The sequence below is a fragment of the Thermobia domestica genome, chromosome 3 (assembly GCF_964235325.1).
Source record: "Thermobia domestica chromosome 3, izTheDome1.hap1.1, whole genome shotgun sequence".
Taxonomy (NCBI): Eukaryota; Metazoa; Arthropoda; class Insecta; order Zygentoma; family Lepismatidae; genus Thermobia; species Thermobia domestica.
In genome coordinates this window covers 100,234,795-100,260,662 of record NC_137456.1, presented here as the reverse complement: position 1 = coordinate 100,260,662, position 25,868 = coordinate 100,234,795, and the positions used below count along the sequence as shown (strand labels likewise).

The 25,868-nt window shown below is 35.3% G+C and overlaps 1 protein-coding gene across 1 annotated transcript in view; it reads right to left on the bottom strand.

Moving 5' to 3' along the window:
* LOC145680629 (receptor-type guanylate cyclase Gyc76C-like) overlaps positions 1–25,616 on the bottom strand; it is a 777,573-nt gene extending 751,957 nt beyond the window's left edge. Inside the window, exon 1 of the mRNA XM_081751318.1 lies at positions 24,720–25,616. The gene's annotated coding sequence lies outside the window, so the exon portion shown is untranslated. The remainder of the gene's footprint in view (positions 1–24,719) is intronic.
* Positions 25,617–25,868: the final 252 nt, after the last annotated feature.

Genomic DNA, 25,868 nt, shown 5'->3' with positions numbered 1-25,868 from the left:
TATGGTTTGAGAAGTGTAATAAGTTTTAATAGCCGTAGATCTCCTTCTCAGCACCAGGAGCTTTTGAACTGTTTTTACTATCAACTTACAAAACTTCTGAAGCCATACGAAATAATATCAGGAAAGCATTTGGTTAGAATAAGAAAATTAAGCTCATATCAACCACACCATATTTATTTATTTATTTATTTATTTATTTAAATAGATAGAGTTAGAAATTTGTCAGTCAGTTATAGAATTTTATCGTATTCAAACTTTATTTTAACTTGATTTTTTCTTGTAGAGTTCAAATCGATAGGAAATTTTAGATTATGATAGATTGCGTTTTAAAACTTGAAATCAGTCCAATGGAATAGGCTACTCACAGTGTGCGGTATTACAGGACAGAAAATATTCTTCAGAATTCATCATGAAGTTCCTTCGTAATTGGATCACTGATTCCCTATCTTTTTATAACTGATTACACACATTACTTAGCGCTCACAATATCGCGACACATTTGTTTGATTTATTATTATTATTATTATTATTATTATTATTATTATTATTATTATTATTATTATTATTATTATTATTATTATTATTATTATTATTATTATTACATTGTAAGTCTAAGAGTTTTTATAATGTAGTGACTATGTAGTATGAGTCATTGCATAGAGCCACTGTTGCTGCGCGGGAGGCGTCGACTGGTAACAAAAGTTTGAGAAATTATTGACAAATAAATTATGATTTTTAACTTGTAAAATATGGTGGCACATCCTACAGGGATTGCTGACCTAATAGTGTGTCGTGATACACCGGCTGGGAACCACTGCTGTATATAACTAATTTTCTTTACTTACTTTCGTCCATTCAAACTTTTCTTCAGCTCAAGTAAAATGAAAATAATAATAATAATAATAATGAGAGTACTAAAAATAAGTAAAGTAGCTACTTGTGAGCAACAATTTATAGATGAAATTTTATAGACGAAGTTTAGTGAAACAACAGAAAACGCATCTCTTGGTCATGGGTAGGGTTTCCTAAATCCGTCATTGTTTTTTATTGCGTAATACACATTGTTGAATTATTCATTCCCTGTCCACATGCCGTGACGAAGAAGATCCTCACTTGTATTTTTTTTTTTTTTTTTTTAAATAAGCGTAGAGCAAACAAGATTTGTGATGAAATCTTACAAGAGATATTACACATTATAAAATTAAAATCTAATATACATTATAAAATTTAAATTATATCAGTAAAAATTCTTCATTCCCGGTCCTTGCAGGTTGGTAGATTTGGCGCTTAATGTCCTGTTCAACACCGACTTCTTGCCCTTTCTGGTATAAATAAAAATAATATCGAGTTTCTCTTATGGTAATTAAACTATTACTGAAATTAATAAATCACATTCATTAATTCCTGTTTTCAAAGAAAAATAATTAAATCGGTAAAGATAAATCAATGGATACTGTTACTTCATGTCTTACTTGTTACTTTCAAAACATTTTTTTTTCTTTTTTCGTTTAAAATATTCAGAAATAGTTGCTTAGGAAACTGTCAATTTCACCTTCTACTCGACAGTTTTCAAGTATGGTGCACGGTTTTCAAAAATAGCTTCACGGTTTATTAAGTTCTACAACACTTCAATTTTCTACCGCATGAAAATTTCTTTCTCTCTTTCTTTCTTTCTCTTTTTTTTTTTTTTTTAAAAAAAAGGTCTTCTATTCGCATAATCAAATTTCTTTTCCTTTAAATTCATTCAATTTGTATTTTCAATCAGAATTGTACCAAAAAATTCCATTACTCACGTTCCATTCATAAATAGGAAAGACAGGACGAAGAAAAGAAAAAAAAAATATTCAATCTTCGATTTTAAGGAGGACCAAACAAAGAGATATGTAAATTAAGATTCACAATAGACTCTTTCCTATGTTTTAAGTAATGATCATTGGACATAGAAAGTAGTAAACGTAGGCTAGCCATTTATAGAGGAAATCCAAAAAGAAGAAAAAAAATAAGAATGCCAGAAACAAATTTCAAGCAGGATTTTTTTCAAACTGCTGCCTGCGGACCACAAATGGTCCTCGAGGTCTGCTCTTGTGATTCTCTAATTTCAGTGGTTCCCAACCTGAGGGCGCGACACCCTGTGGTTAAGGTGTAAATAGCAAGCAAAGGTGGCTCAAGAATGGAAATAAACTACAATCCTAATTACAAATATTACGAATATTGTAACAAAGAAGCATCAAATTAAATGCCACACAAATACATAATAACTATTGAATAAGAATTGTAGTTGTATTGAGAACAAAGCTTGTAAGAAATAATGAAGATGAAAAATGAAATATAGTATTTCGGTTTAACAGTCCACGTTTATGCCTTATAGGCTCAAGGAGATAATGATTAAAGCAAGTGAATGATGATGGAAACAGGAGTACCCCGAGAAAACTTATGGACACGGTGTTGTCCACCAAAAACTTTTTTGGCCGGCGATTAAACAAGGGAACTCACGCACCAGAGGTAAGTGCTCTACCACTGAGCCGTCGTGCCCCCTTAGTAATACTACTACTACTACTACTACTACTACTACTACAACTACTACTACTACTACTACTACTACTACTACTACTACTAATAATAATAATAATAATAATAATAATAATAATAATAATAATAATAATGCACTTCAATGGTATGCAGAAGTTTTACTGGAAATAAATATAAATTAGTGAGATTATTATTATTATCGTAGATTTGAGAATTCATTGCTGCGTCTAATATTACAGAGAGGGTCAGCAGGCACGTAGCCAGGATTTCGTAATAGGGGGGGGGTCCGTGACGAAAATCTGTGGTTATCACACCAGGGGCTGGATCGTTCTAAACTATTTTATTGGCAACATATGTTAGTCTGTTTAACCAGGATTTCGTAATGGGGGATCGTGACATGAAATATTGCGGTTTCACACCAGGGGCTCGATCAGGGGGTAACATACCCATATTAGTTTATTAGGCAATAAAATGAGGATATGTTAGTAAGTATTTTAATAATAAACTATAAAGAAATCTCCAGTAAAAGAATATTTTAACAATATTAACAAAAGATATAGTCTTTCAGGTCATTCGAAGTCGGTTCATCTTGCTTCTTTCTTCTTTTTCTTATCTTCGTTTAATGTCGTCAAGGATAGCAATGAGATCTCTTTGGCAGTAAAGACATCCTATAAAATGGATTAGTGTTGCTGCGAAATTGAAAATCTCTTTAACACATGGAATTGGAATCTATGTTGCCAGGCTCATATTATTGGTGATTATGGGTATTTCTTAAGTTCTACCTGAGAGTCTATAGGATCGAACCAGTTTATCGATTGTCATTTGTAGTCCACAGGATTAGCATGGAGCTAGATGGAATTCGAAATGCTCCGTTGCAATAATGTCCATTTTAAACTTCAACCCCCTTCCGTTTTCCGTTTCCTGCACACAAAGCCCCTCATAAAAAAGAGTAACCAAATGTTTACTGTAGTTTAATATATTTAACGCTGATTCTTCTTTTTCTCGTTTCTTTTTGTTTCATCATTCCTTAATTTTTCATTTACGGTTTCGAAGAGAGGGTCCAGACCCCCCGGACCCACCCCTTGGCTACGTGCCTGGGGTCAGACAGAGATATGACCAACGAGTTGAAAGGAGATAAGCATAAAGTATGCAAAAAGGGGTCAGGATGACCAATGTCTAATGTTCAATGTAAAAAAAAAAAAAAAAAAAAAAAAATAGCAGTCTTTCATATGTTTCTTAGGTAGATGATCCTACCAATAAGCTAATGTTATTTAAAAAAAAAAAAAAGATTTTAAAAACCTGAGGTGATTTACTTCCATCAATCTCACACCTTCAAAGGTATTTTGTATTTCTCAGCGCTGGTATATCAGTTATCTGCTTTTTAAACGCTTTTTAAAAGTGCATGATATACCAATGCATACCACTTCACTTCATCTCTACCACATATAAGGAATAGCAATCATCTATGTACAAATATTAACCACGTCATTTATATATATATATACATATATATATATATACATATATATATATATATATATATATATATATATATATATATATATATATATATATATATATATATATATACTAAATATTTTCACTTATAAAGAAGGGATTTTGTGCACATAAATTCTTAATAAAATTGTCTCGGCGCAAACATAAGCATATAAAAAGATGACGAGGAAAATTGTTTAGACTCAATCAATTTATGTCACCATACAAGATAGCTCTAGTTAACCGCACTCAAACTCAATTTAGTTTCAATTTTACTGAATGAGATTTATCTACTCACAAAGGCAAAATAAGCAACCAAGCAATATGTGTAGGTTGCATAACAAAAAGGATAAACGATTACTTTTTAAAATGTGACTATCTTAAAGTTTCTATTTAACAAATATTTAAGACAGGCTTTATGTAGTAAAATAACACTAGAGGAATAAACGAAAAATCCTTTTTTAAAAAAAATATGGAGTGAAAATGTTTACTTCCAAGGAAAGGTTCATATCGTTTGGATCTCACGTTAAGCTGTAGGCCCATGTCTCATATAGCCTCATTACTGGAAGGAACATTAAGTACTAACCAGCACCAAAAATTAACAAAATGGATTATATAGGTCTACACGATGATGCAAAATTCATTTTTGTAGTAGACAAATTATCATTTGGACTTCAGAAAAATTGCAGCAATTAACGTATGTTCTGGTTGTATTTCAGAGAACTACAGGGATTTATTCCTCGGGTGTCATTTCCAAGCCATATAGTGCTGTGTCAATGTCAGGGATCATGGAAGCGAATCTGTTATATTTTGTAAATACAATGAATTAGTACTAAATGTGATAAATAAAAAGTCACTTTGCGTCAACGATAGGAGAAAGTTTTTGCAACTGGAACCCAAACAGGTCGCTGCTCTTCAATTTGAGCCTTATTTCTTTAAAATATGTTAAGAAGTTTGGCAGATACAGACCTACATACGTAACAACATTTTTATACAAAATAAAAGAGTTTTAACAAAATTAAACAAATTAGTGGTAGAACCCATACATTTTCAACTGAAGATGAATGTCATGTGGTCTCACTAGTATCGTAAAGGTTGAAATGGTTCTTGTAGAACAAATGATACTAACTTCATTATTTTACATTTTTTCTACTAATTTGTGCATATAATGCCAATCATGATGTGTAAAACATGAAGGTAGCATATTTGGTTCTGACTTGCAAAAAACATATACAGGAAATGCAAAATTCACTTTTGTAGTAGACGAATTGTCATATGGATTTCAGAAAAATAAAGAAATTGCAGCAATTAATGTATGTTCTGGTCTGTTCAGAGAACTACAGGGATTTATTCCTCGGGTGTCATTTCTAAGCCATACAGTGGTGTGTCAATATCAGAGATCGTGCAAGCGAATCTGTTATATTTAGTAAAAATAATGAATCTATATATATAAAAGAGAACGCACAAAATCCTTTGTCCGCTCATCACGCTAATACGGCTGAACCGATTTCTTTCATTTTTGGGGGGTTGTTAGGATTTGGACCCTAGATGGTTTTTATCATATCACTTTAATTTTCAATTACCAGTGTCTTGAGATAATTGACCAATCAGGTGTCAATACGTACAAAAAATCCTTTGTTCGCTCATCACGCTAATACGGCTGAACCGATTTCTTTCATTTTTGGGGGGTTGTTAGGATGTGGACCCTAGATGGTTTTTATCATATCACTTTAATTTTCAATTACCAGTGTCTTGAGATAATTGACCATTCAGGTGTCCATACGTACAAATCCTTTGTTATTACTTCATCATAGGTATAAAAATAAACGTATTTATATGCAACCCGCATGACCCTGTGACTCGGCGGGTTAACATAACTGACAGGCGCTATAAATCACTTGAAAGCGAAAAAGTAAAAATTATCTAAGTAACAAAGTTTATTGCGTTCCGGGATGACCGCAGCGAAGCGGGGCGGGTTGGGGTGACCGCAGCGAAGCGGGGCGGGTTAACATAAATGACAGGCGATATAATGTTAACATTAGTGCAATCTTCTATGGTTTTTATCATATCACTTGAAAGCGAAAAAGTAAAAATTATCTAAGTAACAAAGTTTATTGCGTTCCGGGGTGACCGCAGCGAAGCGGGGTGAACGCTGCTAGTTAGTACTAAATATGATAAATAAAAAGTCATTTTGCGTCAACAGTAGGGGGACGGTCTTTGCAACCGGAGCACAAAGAGCGCGATGCTCTTCAATTTGAGCCTTATTTCGTTAAAATATGTTAGGAAGTTTCAGAGATATAGATCTACATATATACTATTACGTAACAATGGATAACAATTTAGTATATGTAGAATGACATATGATATATTGTTGAAAAGTTGCCTAATAACATTTTTATACAAAGAAGAAAGGCTTGACAACATTAAAGAAATTACTGGTAGAAGCCATCCATTTTCGACTGAAGATGAGTGTCACGTGGTCTCACTAGTATGGTAAGAGTTAAAGTGGTTCTTGTAGAACAAATGATACTAACTTCATTATTTTACGTTTTTTCTACTAATTTGTGCATATAATATCCGTCAGGATGTGTAAAACATGAAGGTAGCATATTAGGTTCTGGCTTGCAAAAAACATATACAGGAAATGCAAAATTCACTTTTGTAGTAGACAAATTGTCAGCTGGATTTCAGAAAAATGAAGAAATTGCAGCAATTAACGTATGTTCTGGTTGTATTTCAGAGATTTATTCCTCGGGTGTCATTTCTAAGCCATATATTGGTGTATCAATGTCAGGGATCATGGAAGCGAATCTGTCATATTTTGTAATACAATGAATTAGTACTAAATATGCTAGAAACTAGAACTTTTCATATGGATATGCATAAAGGTAATAGTTAAAAACGTAACTTTCCATGTTATGCTGGATTCTTTAAATTTGTTGCATATGTGCAGAAAGATGCTTAAAACAGAACTTTTCATATGGGTGCATACAAAGGTAACCAAGGTCCAACTATTCTTTCACTGCAGCACTTTCATTTTATTGAGCTTTAAGTGTAGTAGAAGTCAGATAAAATGTTAGTTTAGTGAACTGAATAATTCCAGATAACAATATTGTAGAATATATGATAATTGAAGAAAGAAGAAGAAGAAAAAAGAAACAGACCATTTTTTTAGTGTGTGCACAGGCGCAACCCGTAGCTACACCTATGGGTGACTAGTGAATGATGATTGTGATGTTTGGATATCTGATGGTAGTGAAGCTAATATCTAGTGTGTATAAATCAGTGCTTAGCGTTCTTGGAAGCTGTCAAGTCCAAACGCCGTAATTGGTCAACCTGGTGGCTTCGGTTATTTCCTCAGCTTTAACGGGCACATGAATGGAAGGATGTATCTATAATTATAGCGCTTGGCCAATATCTTACCACTTCCTTTAAATATCCCACCACTGGTCGTAATTGTTACAGTCGATTGTTCCTGCTTTTGGTATTAAATGGGCTCCCAGCTTATTCACATCTCAAAGGCTTGACTTTTACCGGGAATAGAACCGTTGTTCATAGAAACCAAAGGTAAGAGTGCTAAACTATTTGCCAAGATAGCAATAATTCGGGTAACCCTTTATTTTAATATAGTGCTCCAACAATACATATTTGCGTATAATATTTTGAATCAATCAGGGTTCTGAAATCACCAAAGTCGAAGTCGGAGGATTGAGATAAGAGTGTAAAAAAATCATACTAGAATGCTTCGAAATAGAGGATTCACATTTGAAACTCCATAAATATTATACTATGTGGATAGGTTAGGTTTTCTTTATTCAAAAACTAATATGATACCTTTGTTGACGAGAAAAATCTATATATTAAAATGCTAGAAAAGTTTATATGTTTGTGGCCAATCCTTTTGACAATGAGATCTCGAAAACCATAAGTGCTAGAAACGAACCGTTTTGCTGGACAACTCCAAATTTTGTGTATATTTGCCAGTTCTCATGCAAATTTTCGAAAAACTTGTTTTTATTTTTCTATTACACATTTTAGGCGTCGTTTTGGCGTTATTAGTTTAATATTACAACTAGAGTAATACCCTTGTGAAAGGCAACCAGTAGAGGAGCTAGGTATAGCGGGTTGATGGACATTTCAGACGCTTTGTTTTAAACTGAATGACAAAACCTATTGCAAGCTGGCAACTTCCAAGGGCTGTGGGCTGCAATGAGGCGTACTCGGATATGGAATTATAAGAAAAAAATGTTTGCATTTGATATCATCTATCACTTATCCAAGTTTGCCATAAACTCACCCCAACATTCTACATATTAAAATACTACATTTATATGTCTATAGCAATTCACTCCCTTTGAGAGTCTTCCTGTCCTTTACTTCTGTCGATAAAGAGATTTGCTGCACAGATACAGTAGAGTGAGAAGTGAGAAGGAGATTCACGCTCATATTAGAACTGTGCGCTCTGTAAATAGCGTAGGTTCAGCTAGTATTATACTAAAAAGATACAATTAAGATTATGATATAAAATATGGTTCTATGAGTATTTATTGAGATAATTCTCAATTTTCTCCTTTTCCTTCTTTCTTTCTTTTAAATCATATTACAATGTTAAGCTTCTTGTATTAGCACGTGTTATGTAAATCTGAATACTGAGTTTGAAACAAATAACCAGAGGAATATTTGATAAGAAATGCATACCAACTTACGAGAACATTTCCAGTTTTATTTTTTGTTACCTCGTGAATATCGTTAGCGTACGCGTCTTCGGCGCTGAATATATGAGTTCGATTAATGGTGCGAACTTATGTGGTTCGGATCCCACGTTAAGACATAGGTCCACGTCTTATATAACATCGCTGCTGAAATGGTAGCTAAACGACAATCCAACCAACCTACCTTATCTTACACAGACAAGGTAAGCCTACCTTTTGAAGTTCAACAGAAGGCGGAGCAAACAGCAACGGAAACATTAAAATTTTATTCTTAGCTCAGAGTATGGTATAATAGACTGCAAATGGTTGGGGTCTCGGAAAGTGAAATGACATTAAATATATATATATATATATCCCATTATTATGCTCTTTAGGCTAAAGAAGATGAATGGTTGACGGCAGTCAACGATAGTGAATTTTTTATACTCTCCCACCGGGAATCGAGCCAAGGAGCACGTACAACGAGGCACACGCGCTGCTACCCACTAGACCAGCGGGGGAGGTGGTTTGGTAGTAGTATTACACATAGAAACAAAAATTTGAAGCAAGTTGTGTATTATCATATTTAATATAGTAAATATTGTACAATGATATAATATGCTGTGCTGCGTGAAACGGACCTATTATTCTGACTGCAGTGACACGAATGAATTGATCGAACCGAGAAATAGCACAGCTGCAGTATGTATCTAACTGAAATTCGTCGAAGCAGCGATTACAGAAACGAATCCTTCCACAGTACAATGCACCATAAACTAAGAAAAATGCAGTAAAGAATAAATTCTTCTGAGACATTTCTAATTTCACGAGAATTTTAGTATGTATTTACGAAACATTTATAATAGTCATAAATTCTTTATCTTATATAGTTAATGTGTCACTAGGTTCGAAACTGTGTTCATGACGCAATTTGTTATAATTAATACAAGCAATGGTAGCAATAATAGGGCAAGAGGGATCACTACCTAGAACACTGATATTTTGAATTGAAATTCAATGTCTCATTTTCAGCATGGCAGGAGTATGGAATAATATCATTGACATTCTCTTATTAGTTCTTAATAAAGGCTATTTGAAATATGGATAAATCATATTCATTGTAAGGATGACAGAACAAGCCCAATACTGTATATTGTAAATGATGTTGACCACGAGACGATATGAGACGAGAAATAAGGTTTTCTCATTTCGTCTTGTAAATCTTGTAGAAGTCTCGTCTCAATTCTTGAAGAATCCTTTGTCGTTTTGTTTCATAAACTTTGGTCTTGATTTGTTTATTAATTTCATCGAGAAGTTACCAGAATCCTTCTGCGAAACAAGAGGTTTACAAAGGGTTTAATATAACACTTAAACCATACTTAGGAGTATAGGGTCTATCATGTAAGAACTTGCATATCCTTACACATTGATAAATGCTGTACATTGTGTTCTTCAATTACTTTAACGTCTTGTACTGTGCATTATGTAACACCACAACAGTGTTTGAGAACTAGACTTGAGTAAACTAATGTTGCCTACGACACTCGTGAAATTTCCCGTCTCGGAAACAACAAAAATTATCACGTTTCTTGTCTCGTCTCGAATTCAAAAATAGTACTTCATGTCTCGTTTTCAAGATGAGAAATTTCTCATTTCGTGAGCAGCACGAATTTTCAAGCAGCATGTGATAGCAATCATTCACATTTTAATCAAGTTGTTTTGCTACGTTGCTCATAAACATTTACTAAGTTCTGAATATCCTTTAAGCTTAAGCTTGCAAGCGCATGTACCCTTTGTGAAAATTCTGATTTCCTTGACATTGTAGGAAGTCAGGTTGCTTTATGTCGCAGGAATATTACTTCACGTGAGCAAGCAACTATTTGTGTAATGAATCCTGCAAAAGAAATAAAATGAAACCTTCCAGTTTAACGTCTCACGATTATTCTTTTAGGCTAAGAGAGACGGATGATTAAGGCAAGTCGAGTCAGAATGTGGGAGGAAACGGGGACTCGAAGAAGATCCACGGACACGATATTGTTCACCACAAACTTACTTGGTCGGGAAAGGTTGAGTCGGTGATCAAACCAGAACCCCGCGCACCAGAAATAAGCGTTCTATCACTGAGCCACCGTGACTCTCTACATATTTCTTTCATACGTGGTATCCTTAATCGTAATTCTCAACTAATTCCTCTACTCCAGGACGTAATTAGCAGTTTGTCACATCCCTTTTTGAACCACAGAGGAAAGAAACTAGCCTCTTTACCTCTATCTAACTAGTTTAGTGGCACCACCTAGATATGTTAGGGTAAGTAGGCTAGAATCTGCATTTGGACAAAAACACTCAGATATACTGTAAACGCATAGTGTAATGGTTAGTCCTCTATGAAAAAAATCTAATTAATGGTACGAGACAAGCATAAGACACTAAGTATTATTGCCCAGGAGACAAGATTTTGGATTTCTTGCCTCGAAAAAGGTCCTGAAAACACAGTCACATCTCGAAAATTATATATGTTTACACTGGAAGAGTCTGCCTCATCTCGTATCTCTACAAGAAAATTAAGTCTAGTCTCATCTCGTGGGAAATACTAGATCTGAGAGTAAAGAAGTCAAACATGGGGCAAATTCCACTTGGAATGTTTCTCAAGGTGATTGGTAACATTGTAATATATAAATGATAATTTTCTAAGCGCCACATTCTACAGATTGGATTGTTGTTAGCATTCACAGATTTCTCCCTATTATATTTAGATAAGTAACACATACAATAAACCTCTAGCACTGAGTAAAGTCAAAGGAAAATCGAGTACTTTGTGAACTGAAGAGCAGCACGAAGCTTCTTTGCAAAAAAACTAACAAGTGTGAGAGTGTCTTCATTTTTCACACAGCGAACGCAGACAAGAAGGTTGGAAGGCTTTTATCGACCGAAGACGTGCACACTTTTAAAGGCAACTCAACTAATCACACAGGAAATGTACTTCCGTGCGAGAACAGATGCCACTGCCCTCAAGAAAGAAAAAAAAGAAGAAAAAAACGGATCACGGTATATCCTATGTACCACACACACAACATATACAGTGAAATGATGTACTGTACAAGCAGATCGAAAGCACGTTCTGTAAGTTACAAAACATGGCCTTTCAAAATATGCTAAGAAGCATGTCTCTTCATTGCCGTCCCTCCACCTCACAATGCTGACTCAGATATACATTTAAGATACCGTATCACGTTCGTAACCTACATACATAATTATACCAAAACACCTTGATAGTCACGTGGTGCAGCCATGTTTAAAATTACAAGACAAGAGTTTACAGAATCAATAAAATGGTTGGTTATACCTTTCTGAGCTGTTCTACAAATTTCAAATCCGTATTTTATTCACTGTTAACAATTAGAACGAAAGGCGTGCAATCAAGCTGATTAAGTTGCTTGATTTGAGTTTTTTAACATTTCTTTTTCAACCCTAGGCTGCATAAAATGAGACCTAAAGCACTGCTGGATATTTTATCTGCTGTCTCTTTATGCTTCTCCCAGGAAATGAACCCAGAACAGTGCACACAGGAGTACAAGCAATAGCCAATTTGTCAACGAAACACATTGCTGGGTGGCATGACCGAGCATAGGACTGTGCACAAGACAATACGAGACGAAACAGAATTTTCATGATGAGATTCGAGACGAGACACAGTTCTTCCCATTTGAAACAGATACATTTTTCGAGACGAGACTCATCGTCTCCTTTAGCCTAAATGACAAACTACTAAACCTCAAAAATACAATACTAGGATTGGCTAGGAGACAAAAGTTTGCCTCTTCTTGAAAAGGTGCGGCGAAAGTGATGTCTCGTCTTTTAAAAAGGTGTTGCGAAAGTGAAGTATCGTCTTGAAAAGGTGTCGTGAAAGTGATCTCTCGTCTCGAAAAGGTGTGGAAGTGATATCTCGTCTCGAAAAGATATCGTGAAAGTGATGTCTTGTCTCGGGTTTCTACTGAAAGAGTTTTGTCTCGTATTTTATCACACCAGGAAAATTCTGTTCCAAATCATCTGGTTGTATAAAATATATGACAAGACCGTTAGACATATTAATCTAAAAACAACGACTATGTTTGATGGTTGGTACTTAGTATGGACTTTGTTCTATGTTGTGCAATAGTTGCAATTAATATTGCCCATAAGACGAGAAGAAAAATCAGAGTGTCTCGTCTCACAGTTTTTTCGTCTCTTTTGTAAATTTATGTACATACAAAACATATGGTATGATTTTCCTTTTCTTAGTTTCATCTAGAAGTTACCAGAATACTTCAGCGTTAATAGAGATCCATGAAAGGTTTGACACAACAACACTTAAACTATGTTTTTATTGGAGTGTATTATGTATCTTTAAACATTAATAAATGTTCTGAAATGTGTTCGTATAATCACTTTATAGATTTATAGTTTTCTTTTAATAGTATGAATGGTGTAACACTAAAACAGTGTTTGCGATCTAAGACAGATGAACTAGTGTTGCTCATGAGACTTGAAAAATTTATCGTGTTGTCTCGAAAACGAGACGAGAATTGCCAAGTTTCTCGTCTTGTCTTCAGTTTGAAAATATATGCTTCCCACATCGTTTTCGAGACGAGAAGAGAACTTTTTCGTCACGAGGGCTACACTTTTTTCCTAATTGAAAGATTATTCTTCTGACCTGCAACATGTTCTTCGACCTATGTATCCCTAGTAGCAGAGATAACTTGCAAACCACTTGCTGTAAACTTGCATCAGAAGTCGGCAACCTTGCATCCAGCTTGATTGGAAAGTGTGCAAACTTGCCGCAAGCTGGATTCCAGTAAAGAAGTTACACGGTGGCAACCTTGCATGCAGTGTTCCATTTAAGCTTGACACAATCGTTTTACGCTGGGTGAAAGTCAATAGCCAATGAACGGCCAGTGATGCTATGACACTCTGGGAAGTACATCTAAAGTATCTCTTGCAAGTACAACAAACGTGAGATTGTATGAAAGCACGCGTTGCAAGGGCAAGGGTAGAAAGCCAAAAGCCGAACACGTGCAAACTGACCAAAAGCTTTCTTGCTACTTGGAATTCGTTCTTACTCATCGAGAAGGGGTGGCTTTGTGACAAGATATGAGACAATACAGAGCTCTTTATATAGAAACTTTCCAAGAATTACATTAGTTTCATATCCTTTCTCGTGAGTATATGACTAGCTACGTGCCTTCGATGTGGAAGGCCGGCATTCGATTTCTGGTAGAAGCTTATGTACTTCGGATTCATATAGACTTGCTGCAGAAAACAAATCAACCAACTAACGGCATCTTTTCGACACGATAGTACCGTACCTATTGTAGAAGCTGGATTGTGGATTTGATTTTAGTTTAGTATCTCGATCAGCAGTAAGGATATATGAGACGTGGATCTACAGCTTAATGTGGAATCCGAACCACATGAGCTCCCCTCGGGTCTTCCGCACACAGGGCGCGTACGCTATTCGCATAGCCACGAGAAAGCTCCTATAGTGGTGATTCTTGTCATCAAGTAATAATAATAGTAGTAATAAAGAAGAATACGAAGAAGGGGCTGTTCACCAAAGGACGAGATAATCCCCCAAATCCAATATATATTTGATTGGGGCATTCAAAATTTGAGATAATACTTAATTTTAAAAGTATTGCCAAAGTTATGATTAAAATTACAGCGAATCGCTGACAAGAAGTTTTGCCATTTTATACTTGTTAAATTACATCCTCTTTACTTGTTGAATTGATTCCAAAAAAGCGCTTCTCGCCATCTCTTTCCTTTTCTTTTTTTTATTTTTCTTTTTGTTCTTTATGAACATCAATGTTTAAACCGGAACTAGTAGTAAATTTCTATTTTCGGTCTTAGAAAGATACATAGGGAGATTAAACATTTTCTTAGACACTAACTCGATTGAAAAAAAAAGAAAAAAAGAAACAGTTTGTCGCTTACCCATTACCGTGATCTATGGCGATGAACGTTGACAACTGGAAAAAGTTTATTTCTACCAATTCGGTTTGAATGAAGAGCTAACGGAGGAAATAGAACCTACTCTTTAGACGCTGAATATATCCCGGAAAACCGCTTATCGATATCTCTTACCATTTTTGCTCTATGAAATCAATATTGAGTTACTGGAAATACTTGTAATTTTTTTTTATCACATTCAGTTTTAGTAGAGTAATACATGTAGACATAATATATTTTCTTGAGAAGCGTTGAATGGATTCCAAAAATGTGCGTGTCACTGTCTATGTCAGTGGTTCTCAACCTTTTTCGATTGACGACACACTGTACTAAACGTCCAAGACTCTGCGATATAGAGATATTTGTATTAGACTATAAATAATAATAATAATAATAATAATAATAATAATAATAATATTAATAATAATAATAATAATAATAATAATAATAATAATAATAATAATAATATCTATTATAAAAGTGAAACCAATTAGTTTTTATAATTATTCTATATAGCTTTGAGCATTATTGCTATCGGTGGGTGTTGACTGGTTCACTCTCTCTCAATTTTAACTAACTATTATTAAATTCTTCATGATTTTTACAATCTAAAATTACGCGACATATCCTAGGTGACTGCGTGACACACCAGTCAGTCGCTACCTATCACTGGTTGAGAATCACTGGTCTATGACCATTTTTGCTCTTTTTGCGATCAAGGGTGACACCGGAAACGGCTGACATTGTATCACTTCCGGTTTGAATAAAGGGCTAACGGATGATATTGAAACTATTCTTAGGATGCTAGATCGATTCCGAAAGAACTACTTTCCGATATCACTTTCCTTCCTTGTTTTGATACCAGACGACAGACAGACGAACAGGCTTAGCCGTTTTATGAGACTTCCGTTACTTACACATAGCATTATTTGGAAGCCTATAATAAATAAATAAAATAAAATATTAGTTTAGATAAACAGTCTTCTAGAGAGACTGCAATATGAAAATTGGTATAAAGCACACAGCAATCGCTTTGTAACACATTCAGGATACCTTACGGACGAACATGACTCCGATTTCAATACTAGGTTAAATATCTGACCTCGTTCGCACGCAAGTCTATTAATAACTTCATGCGACGTTATTAAAACGTGAACGAAGATTGAAGGCTCCTAATTTTGTTAAGTTGAATATGTTTATATGCAGAAATATATTTCGAAATGAGATTATGCAGTCATGATCTAAAATGAAGTAACGATTGTATATATGAAATTTATTCTACATATATCCCACCATGGACTTTACGGTATATTTCACGTGGACTGATGAGTTACCATGGACTTGCTGTATATTTTGTGTGGACTATTTTATTGCACGGAGAGGAAATGTAGACATTACAAATCAACGGCGAAAAACCGCAATAAGCTAACGAAAAATCCCTTAGCCAAAGCAGAGAAGAAAACATCAGTACATTACAGGGATTAGTTAAGCAAGGGTAAAGAAACCCTTTATGAGGGTATCTTGTTAGGGTTTAAATAGTCTACAAAATATAATTAATGTTACCCAAGAGAAGGGCATCAGGTTTTCTCGTCTGGATTCGTTAATTTTGTAAAAAGGAGCTCATTCGTGGCTAAGCGATTAGCGTATGCACCCTTGGCGTGGGAGACCCAGTTTCAATTCCCGGCTGGAGCTCATGTGGTTCGATTAAGCTGTAGCTTCACGTCTCAAATACCCTAGCTGCTGAGAGGGACGCTAAACTGAAAAAACAAATCAAGCAAGTCCACAAATTTCGTAAAAATGTATTATCTCGTCTCGATTCTCAGAAACATTTTTCCTTGTCTCTTTTTGTAAATTTATACCTAAAATGTATACTCTGAAATTTCTAATTTCACCTAGAAGTCACTGGAATTCTTCCGCGTCACGAGAGGTCCACGAAGAGTGTGATATAACAACATTTGAACCATATTTATTATTCGAGTATATTGTATAGTGACTTGCGTATCTCTAAACGTTGATAAACGCTCTTCATTATGTTCGCAAAATCACTTTATCAATTTATCGTTTTCATTCTGTGATCATGTTAACACTGAAACAGTGTTTGCGATATAAGACTTGGATGAACCTTCGACACTCGTGAAATTTCTTGACACGAAAACGAAATGAGCATTGTCATGTTTCTTCGTATCGTCTCAAATTGGAAAACGAACTCGACTCCCGCTTCGTTTCTCAGACTACATATTTCTCGTTTCGACCCTCGTTTCGTTTTCGAAACGACACTTTTCCTGTCTCGACTCTCGTTTCGTTTCCGGAACGACGCATTTTTCGTATCGACTCTCGTTTTCGTTTCCGAGATGACACATTTCTCGTCTCGAATCTTGTTTCGTTTCGGAGATGACACACTTCTCGTCTCTTTGGCAACATTAGATATGATAAAAATAATTTAGGGTCTTGAGGGAAGTCACATTAGTAAAAAAAAAAAAAAAAAAAAAAAAATGTCGCTACAAGCTAAAGGAAGAAAATTAACTGTCCTAATTCTTGTATACAGGAGCTAAAACATTAGATAAATTTTCCTCCCTTGCCACCACTAACAGGTAAAAGAGGGAAGAAAAAGAAGAGATATTTTGAGAATTTTATCAGAGAGAAGCATCTAAAACTGGGGCAAGTGACTCACTAGTGACAATATTGATTTCTGTACACTACTGTATGAGATATAAATCAAATTTTTAGTTTATCCACCATACTTCCCTTATGTTGTTAGAAAACAATACAGAGAATACACCAAATCAGCACATCAGCATGATGATTGAGGTTCTCGGTAAAAATATACAAAGGGTCAAAATGTCACGCACCCCATTTCGCAAATATTTATTTCTTTTGCACTTGACCGTTGGTAATAATTGAGACAAGCAACTTGTAGCGCAATATCACAGCAGCATGCTGTTTATACTTTTTTAAAAAAAATGTAGAGGGGTACATAAGAAGTTTGACTTCCAAAACCATTGTAGTACACTATGTAGAGGTACATAGTGGAAAGGTATCTCTGAATATAACTTCAAGGAAACTAACAGCGTTTTCCCTTTCCCCCGAAGTGGGAGACCAACGACTCTCACCGAGGACAAATTGATGGATATCAGTGCATGAATAAATTTCCAGAAGTCCTTGTGCAGGGTCTCTAGTGTCTCACGTGTCAGGTACCTATAAGAAAATAGTTAGAAACTTTTCTGTACAAAATTAAGAGTGCGCAAGAGTAAGTGCTAGGTGATTACCTGAAGCATGTGTTGACTATTGTCAGTGCTTTATGACACATATAAACATATAACGCCTGATATAGAGGAGTTGAATGACTGGTATTAGTCAGATGAAACTTGCTTTCACGTCTATCAGTACATGAATTCACAAAAGAATACAGAGCATATTCAGGACACTGCCAATCCAGTAGACTATGATCCAGGAATACAATTTGATCCAGGAATCAGAAGGACGCACATGTGTGATGCAATAAATGATGGTCATTTCCAACATGTTTGTGCGTGACTTTTGGTCACCGTGTATATCTGGTTAGTCATATTTTATTTTTAAAGAGAGGCAGCCCTTCAAATTGCTAAAAATGTGAATGAATATTTATTTATTTATTTATTTTTGGCAATAAACTTGTCAAATTGTGTAAGCACAGTTGAAGAAATGAAATCTTTAAGTTTTAGACCCCACTGTTATGCCGGCTAGGCTAAAGAAGACGGTGATGATGAGAAATGAGTGAAATGGTGGAATGAAGAAAGTGGGAAGAAACGGGAGATCCCCGTGAAAATCCAAGTACACGGTGTTTGTCCACCACAAAGTTCACTTGGTTCGAGCTGGGATCGAACCAAGGAACTCATGTCCAAAATTATTGTCGCATAGGGTCTATATATAAATACAGGGTGTCCGAGAAGTCCTTCCCTGATTACAGAAATTGATAACTCAGGCTAGAAATAAGATAGAAATATGAAACTGGTGTTGAATTGTTTACAAACTATAAATGTTTTGGTCACATCAGTACACTTCCACATGAGCACCCTTGCTAGCACGTAGCACATCTAGGCGATATTCAATTTCCATCCACACATTAGCCAACATCACTGGAGGGATCGATGCAACGACTGTGGTTATTCGCTGCTGCAGGGTTTCAAGATCTGGTACACGTATTCGGTAGACCTCATCCTTGACATAACCCCATAAAAAGAAGTCTAATGGGGTTATGTCAGGAGAGCGTAAAGGCCAAGCTGTCTCATGGTACCACAGGACACACTGTGCCTTTTCTTGGTTGGTTGTCATGGCTTCTTGGGCTTCTTACTTACGTACTACAAACTTAAAACAAACAAACAAAAAAAAAAAAAAAAAAAAGAGACTTGGTAAAACAGAACAAACCTAACACAGACAAAAACTTTTATAGTTTGTAAACAATTCAACACCAGTTTCATATTTCTATCTTATTTCTAGCCTGAGTTATCAATTTCTGTAATCAGGGAAGGACTTCTCGGACACCTTGTATGTTGTTGTAGGAATATAATTTGATAACGAATTCGCCCGATATTTCTTATAATGTTAGTATGTGTATAATCGGCAAAGACATAATGTTAGTATATGTATGTGGCAAATTTCATGTCAAAAGAGCAGTAAATAAGAACAATAAAACGAAATTAAAACTTTCCTGTTCATTTAGCAACATTTTATTTTACTCATTCTAATTTTCTTATTTATAATTCTTTTCCTGTGAAATTTACCACAAATATACAATTCCCGACCGTGGTGGATCCAGGGGGGCGATCGGGGCAATTGCCCTTCCCCCAGAAGAAGAAACTTTCTTATTTTATATATAAATAAAACCCATCCCAGAGTTTGGAGCTCTTAAAAGTAGCTCAAAGTAACAGTATTACAACCCATCGCCCCCGCTGAAGTCCGTTCTGGATCCGCCCCTGTTTCCCGATTATACACATAGTATCAGTATTAAAAGTACCCTGCAAAATCATTATCAAATTATATTCTTACAGGAAGACAATTATAGATATGCGACAATAATTTTGGACATGACGGTACCAGAGGTGAACGCTCTGCCACTAAACCACCGCGGCCCCTAAAAACAGTTGAAGAACGAAAGGTATTTAAGAGGATACACCGACTGATCTCATGTATACTGTACAATGTTTTGAGCGGCTGGCATATTCATTGTTGCTTCCACGTGCTCCATTAGCAACTGTCATGTACCCCATTCTTGCACGTGCATAATTAGTACCCTGCCTTTAATAGAGATAATGGTTGGTTGTATTGTACGTAATTTCCCACGTTTGCTTCATGCATAGGAGAACTGAAAGACACTTGACAGAGAACACTTCACACAAACCACAAATAATATGTATAATAATAGGCGAAGCAGTAGTAACAGGAACATTATTTGATAGAAGGGGACAGAGAGAAATTGTCCCCGGATATATCTTTCAACTAGCAAATGCCCCCACATGTTATTATGGGCAATATTAATATTCTTCTTTCTCTACCTTGTAGGTAAAATTCGTCTAAACTCGATAACTCGGAAAAAATTCGACGTTTCATACGGGCATCCACATTCCTTCTTCCTCAATTATAAGCCAAACATCTAAAAACGCTGAAACTTATGTTTAACTGCTTTACACAAATTTCATGTCTCTAATGTTTAGGATCCATATATGGCCATCTTGTTATAATAATTATAATGCCACTCCTTTTTTTTTTTTTTTTTTTGTTACGCACCCCATTTTCTTTCGTCATATATATAGGCTATATGTAACGCGCTGAAACATGTATCTTATTATTTTAAATGTGAAGCCCAAATACCAAATGTCTCTAACTTTGAGATATTCCGACTTATGCACTCTTATTATAATCATTGTAATCCCCGCCACCTTTTAAGTCTCAACCCGCCTTTTCTTTCCTTCTAAGTCAAATATCAACAAAATGCTGAAACATGTGTCATTATTTTAACTGAATTCCATGTCTCTAATCTCCAGGAATTAGGAGATATGGACATTTTAATAAAATAATTAATATCCATGCTACCCCTATTTCCCCTTTCCCCATGATGATTTCCGAAACCCGTTCTTAGTGGTACCTTACGTCACAAATCCTATGCCCTGTCCAAATTTTAAGTTTCTACTTTATGCCTGGAAATTGATCAGTCAGTCAAACATTTAAGACTTCGTTTATAATAGTATAGTGTAATAATGATAAACGTGACACTCCACTTACATTGGTGGAAAATCTTGTTCCTCCTTCCTCTCCGAAGCAAAATCTGAAATAAGGTTGTTGAGTGAGAATGTCGCCAACAACTTTGGTGATTAATTCGAAAGTGGAGACATCTAGCGTTGAAAGAAATAACCACTAATTTATTTTTCAAAATCTTAATAAATACACGTGAATGAAACGATGTTTGGCGACCAACGCCTCTTAGACTGCTGAACCGATTTTGATTATTTTTTGTACATAAGTAGAAATAGCTTTATTTGTCTTTTTATCACATTAGTTTTGCAGATACATCCTAGGAGATAGGAGTGGAAGGAGGGTGTAATATAAAAATATCCCAAAATGGCTGATATTATTGTCGAATCCATAGTTTTCGCGATAACTGAGATGATCACTTGCACATCTAGGAGAAATATATAGCCCTATATAGATGTTTTAATAAACAAGCCAAAGGCCTGCGGGTACAACTAAACGGCATCAGCGGTATTGCCACGTTTATTTTGTACACATCCACATCTATACCTCTGCCACCTGATCGCGCTGTAGTTCGTCTGCTTAGCCATAGCCACACCCGTTAGTACTCGGCAACGTCGCGTCAGAGCTTGTGTTTTATTCGTTTAGCTGAAATGTCAATATGATTATCACAGGCTTTAGTAACACAGATCAACTTTCCATGAAATTTGTGATCGATTATACCTACTTTTTCTTTTTCAAACAAATATTGTATTAACTTTAACCATATTTCTTGAAGGCATATCTCTGATGGGTTATGGCTCACACAGGAGCTAAGATAAATTAAGCTGCGATTACATATTAATCTTGTGTAGGGCATTTCATTTAGCAAATAGTCCCATGGCATCTCCCTCACATTTTGATGCTCTAAATATGGACAATATTTTCGCGAAGAAAGCATTATTTCAACGGAAAGGGTTATAATAAGCGTTGTATAGAGACAAAATACTAGGCTGGAAGGCCCAGTTTTACCATATAATACCGGCAATGTATTCATGAATAGCGTACATTCATTGAGTACGCAGTATTATGTTCGATTACCAATGGGATCATAATATTTAATGTTATCCCAGAACCTCGAGAGTTGAATTTAAGAATTCTAATCTATCATATCATCATAGGTATTCTGCCATTATTGGCAGGTCACTTGTTGTAACTGAGAAGCTACCATGCTCCACGATCTTTTGCTCACTTCTTCGTCTTCACGTAAAAAGTTCTATGTTTCGATATCGTCTATTAATTGTAGCCCTCTTCTCCCTTTCCTCTCTTTCCTGCCACCATACCCTCTAGCACATCCCTCATGATACAGTTCCTTCTTAGATTGTTAGCCAATGTCCCAACCAGTTTCTCTTCCTTTTCTCAATAATATTTAAAACTGTTCTTTCCTCCCCCACAATTTTTAAGACCCTCTCATTCGTTTTCCGCTCGACCTGACTAATTTTCTCCAATCTTCTCCACACCCACATTTTGAGAACTTCCAGTCTAGAGAGCCAGAAATAGATATAGCCTGACCAAATTCTAAGCGCACCAACAGTTCTTTTCAGTAATTACAGTAGTTGTCGTGATTACAAGATTGTAAATTAGAATTTTATTTTAATCAATAGAAATAACAACAAGTAGCAATGTCGCGTGTAAACCACGTGAAGGAGTTTTGTTTGTACTGTGTGATACTTTTCAATTAATATTGAAACCGGAAGTGGTAGTAGTTTTCTACCAGTACCGGTTTTAATAGAGATTAGAGTGGATATGTAAAACATTCCTGGAACGCTTCTTTGGGTAGCAGAAAACCGCTTCTTGCTACCCAATACCATTTATATTTTATAGCGTTCAATGTTAAAACCGGATGTGGTTGATTTCTACCACTTTCGGTTTGAATAGAAGGTTAAGAGAGGAGATGGTATCTATTCTTAGAACGTAGTAAATCAATTAAAACCTCCTAAGATTTTTGCTCTATGTACACTCATGTCCAAAATGATTGTCGCATATCTATAACTATCTTCTTGTAAGAATATAGTTTGATAATGATTTTGCAGGGTACTTTTAATACTGATACTATGTGTATAATCGGGAAATGTAAATTTGTGGTAAATTTCATAGGAAAAGAATTATAAATATGAAAATTAGAATGAGTAAAACAAAATGTTGCTAAATGGACAAGAAAGTTTTATTGTTCTTGTTTACTGCTATTTGACATGAAATTTGCCATATAGCCTATATATCTTTGCCGATTATACACATACTAACATTATAAGAAATACCGGGCGAATTCGTTATCAAATTATATTCCTACAACAACATATTATAGACATGCGACAATAATTTTGGACATGAGTGTACATCAATATTATAATCGGAAGTTGAAATGGATTCCTATCATTTCTGGTTTTAGTAGAGAGTTAAGGATAAGTATTAAACGTTATTAAGAGGAAGCAACATGGACACAGTTAATGTAGTATGCATGGATTCCTATCTCGCTTCAAGGACGTGGGCACAATTCTCTAATCTTGTCATTTTTCTTTCTCTTAATTTTGCCATTCTGTTCCCCAAATTTCCCATTCTTTCAGCCAAATTTACCCCTCTCTTCCCCAATTTTACAATTTTCTCCACAAATTTACCATTTTCCCAAAATATACCACTCTTGTTTTCCAAATTTACCATTCTTCACCACAAATTTCCCATTCTTTTCCCCAAATTTATCTTTCTGATCTCCAAATTTATAATTCTTTCCAATAAATTTCACATTCTTTTCCCCAAATTTATTTTACTGATCTCCAAATTTACCATGATTTGTACTGTTTTTCAATGAAAAATTGTTCCTCTTCAAGTAATCTCATGGGTATAGCCTGCGCGCCCTAGAACCTGCCTGTGCAATCTCCAGGGTTATTATATTACGTCTGGTATTTCTGGAAATTAATATACGTCGTTTGCCATATTACGTATACATTGTGGTGAACCAAGAAGGCCAAGTAAACATTAACGTACTGCAGCTGTACTCAGGGAAGATTCATGGGGCATCGTCATCGTCTTCTTTGGCGTAGCAGTATAATCTTTAAGCGAAACTTAAAGATTTCATTTTATTTTCTAAAACCCTTAAGAAATTCATATTATCTCTGGGGACTCTAACAGTAAATGAGCCTAGATCATAAATTCGTTTCATTTGACAGTTTCTTTCTTTCTTTTTGATGTGATTAACTTATTCCATGTTTCATTTATATATTCACGTTCATATCGTATCATATGGAGTATGTAAGTTTTTATCTTGAAGTAGGCCTCCTTGAATGGCGGGAAGCTTAAATACGTGGGCAGCTGCCCCTCCCTCGTACTCACAAATTACAGCATTTGTTCACTCTGGTTCTCTCTTAAGGGTATTTTATATACATTAGTTCGTTGTTAAGACTACATTACAAATTAGCTATGGAATCTTTGAAAATATAACAAAGCGAATACTTGAACAGAAGATATTTATTAAAATTTCCATTTCCCATTCAAAGATATCTTTTAAAGCGTAAACAAGTGGGAAAAGTATTGTTGGATGGATACAACTTGATATAGTAAGAAACTAAAGACACTTGTCCAACATATGATCTGTCAACTTTCCCGCAGCGATATTGGTATAAAAAGGAAACAAATGAATAACGTAAAAAAATGATTGCTAAACCAAACAAATGAAAATCCGTACAAAAAAAAAAAAAAAAAAGGTGTCTTGTTATAAAACTAGAGAAGAAAATAAAAAGAAAAACAACTACAAATTACCTGTTTGTTTTCGGGCCTCTGGCAAATTTCTTCAGTGTTTTCCACTATTCTTCATAAACGTCTTACCCGGCTTTTCTGCTTTTATTTCACGCCGCTTTTCTTGTAAACGTGTTATTAACTTGTTTCCGCGATGTTCACTTTTCTCTCTCTCTCTCTCTCTCCCTTCGTCTTCTTCGTTAACTTAAACTATCTGTTCTTCTTTCTCCTTACTTTTTCATTTCAATAACATTTTTTTGTTACCGCAAGAAATAGTTTGGCACATTTTTTAATTTTATTTTCAAAGCTGACAGTAGCACAGTTTAGAGGTCTCGCACCACTGAATGCACGGCACATGACTCATCAACTTGTTGAAGACGAAAAAAAAAAAAGAAAAAAAAAAACCTGCAATAACTTGAATATTTTTAAAAGCGCACGCTGTTAACCTTTTTCGTAACAAACCGTTGTGACATTCAGAACTTTTCCAACGCTTGTTGTAGTTGTTATGTTATTAAACAAACGGAAACACACGAAACAATCTTAAAACTTCACCACAAAATCACACGTAAACACACACTTTCTTTTATAAAAGAAATTATTATCATCATTTCAACCACAATATTCAAAAACATTCACAAACACTACAAACGTCATAAGCACATTCCGTTTCCATTTTTTTTTTCTTTTTCACAAAAGTTGTGTAGAACTTAGCAAATCAACCATATGTTTCCACAGACTGTGGACCGACCGACTGACTTTCCCTTGCGTTGCTTTAACGTATCAGAGTGTAAATCGGCTTTTCTTTCTTTTTTTCTTTTCACTTAAAAACAAAAAAACAAAAACAAGGACATGAAAAATGAAAACAAACAACTGCGACAGCGCGCTGTGTCTGGCTAACAACTGCAGACGATCTTTCTGTTGGAAGTTCGTTCGTCGTTCGTATTCTGTCATCGGTGACGTAAACTTTCGGCCATGTTCGGTACTTCTCGGAGGATCGGAAGATACCACCGAGCGGGAACTACAGCACCCTCAAGCGTCAACCTGTTGAATTAATAGTAGTTAGAACGTGAATTGCGCCGCCAAGTGGGCGTACTGGAAAACTGCTCAACGTAGTATCTAACAGGAATCACTTTCACCACTCGTTTGAGTTTGAAGGCCTTCTCCTCTAGACGA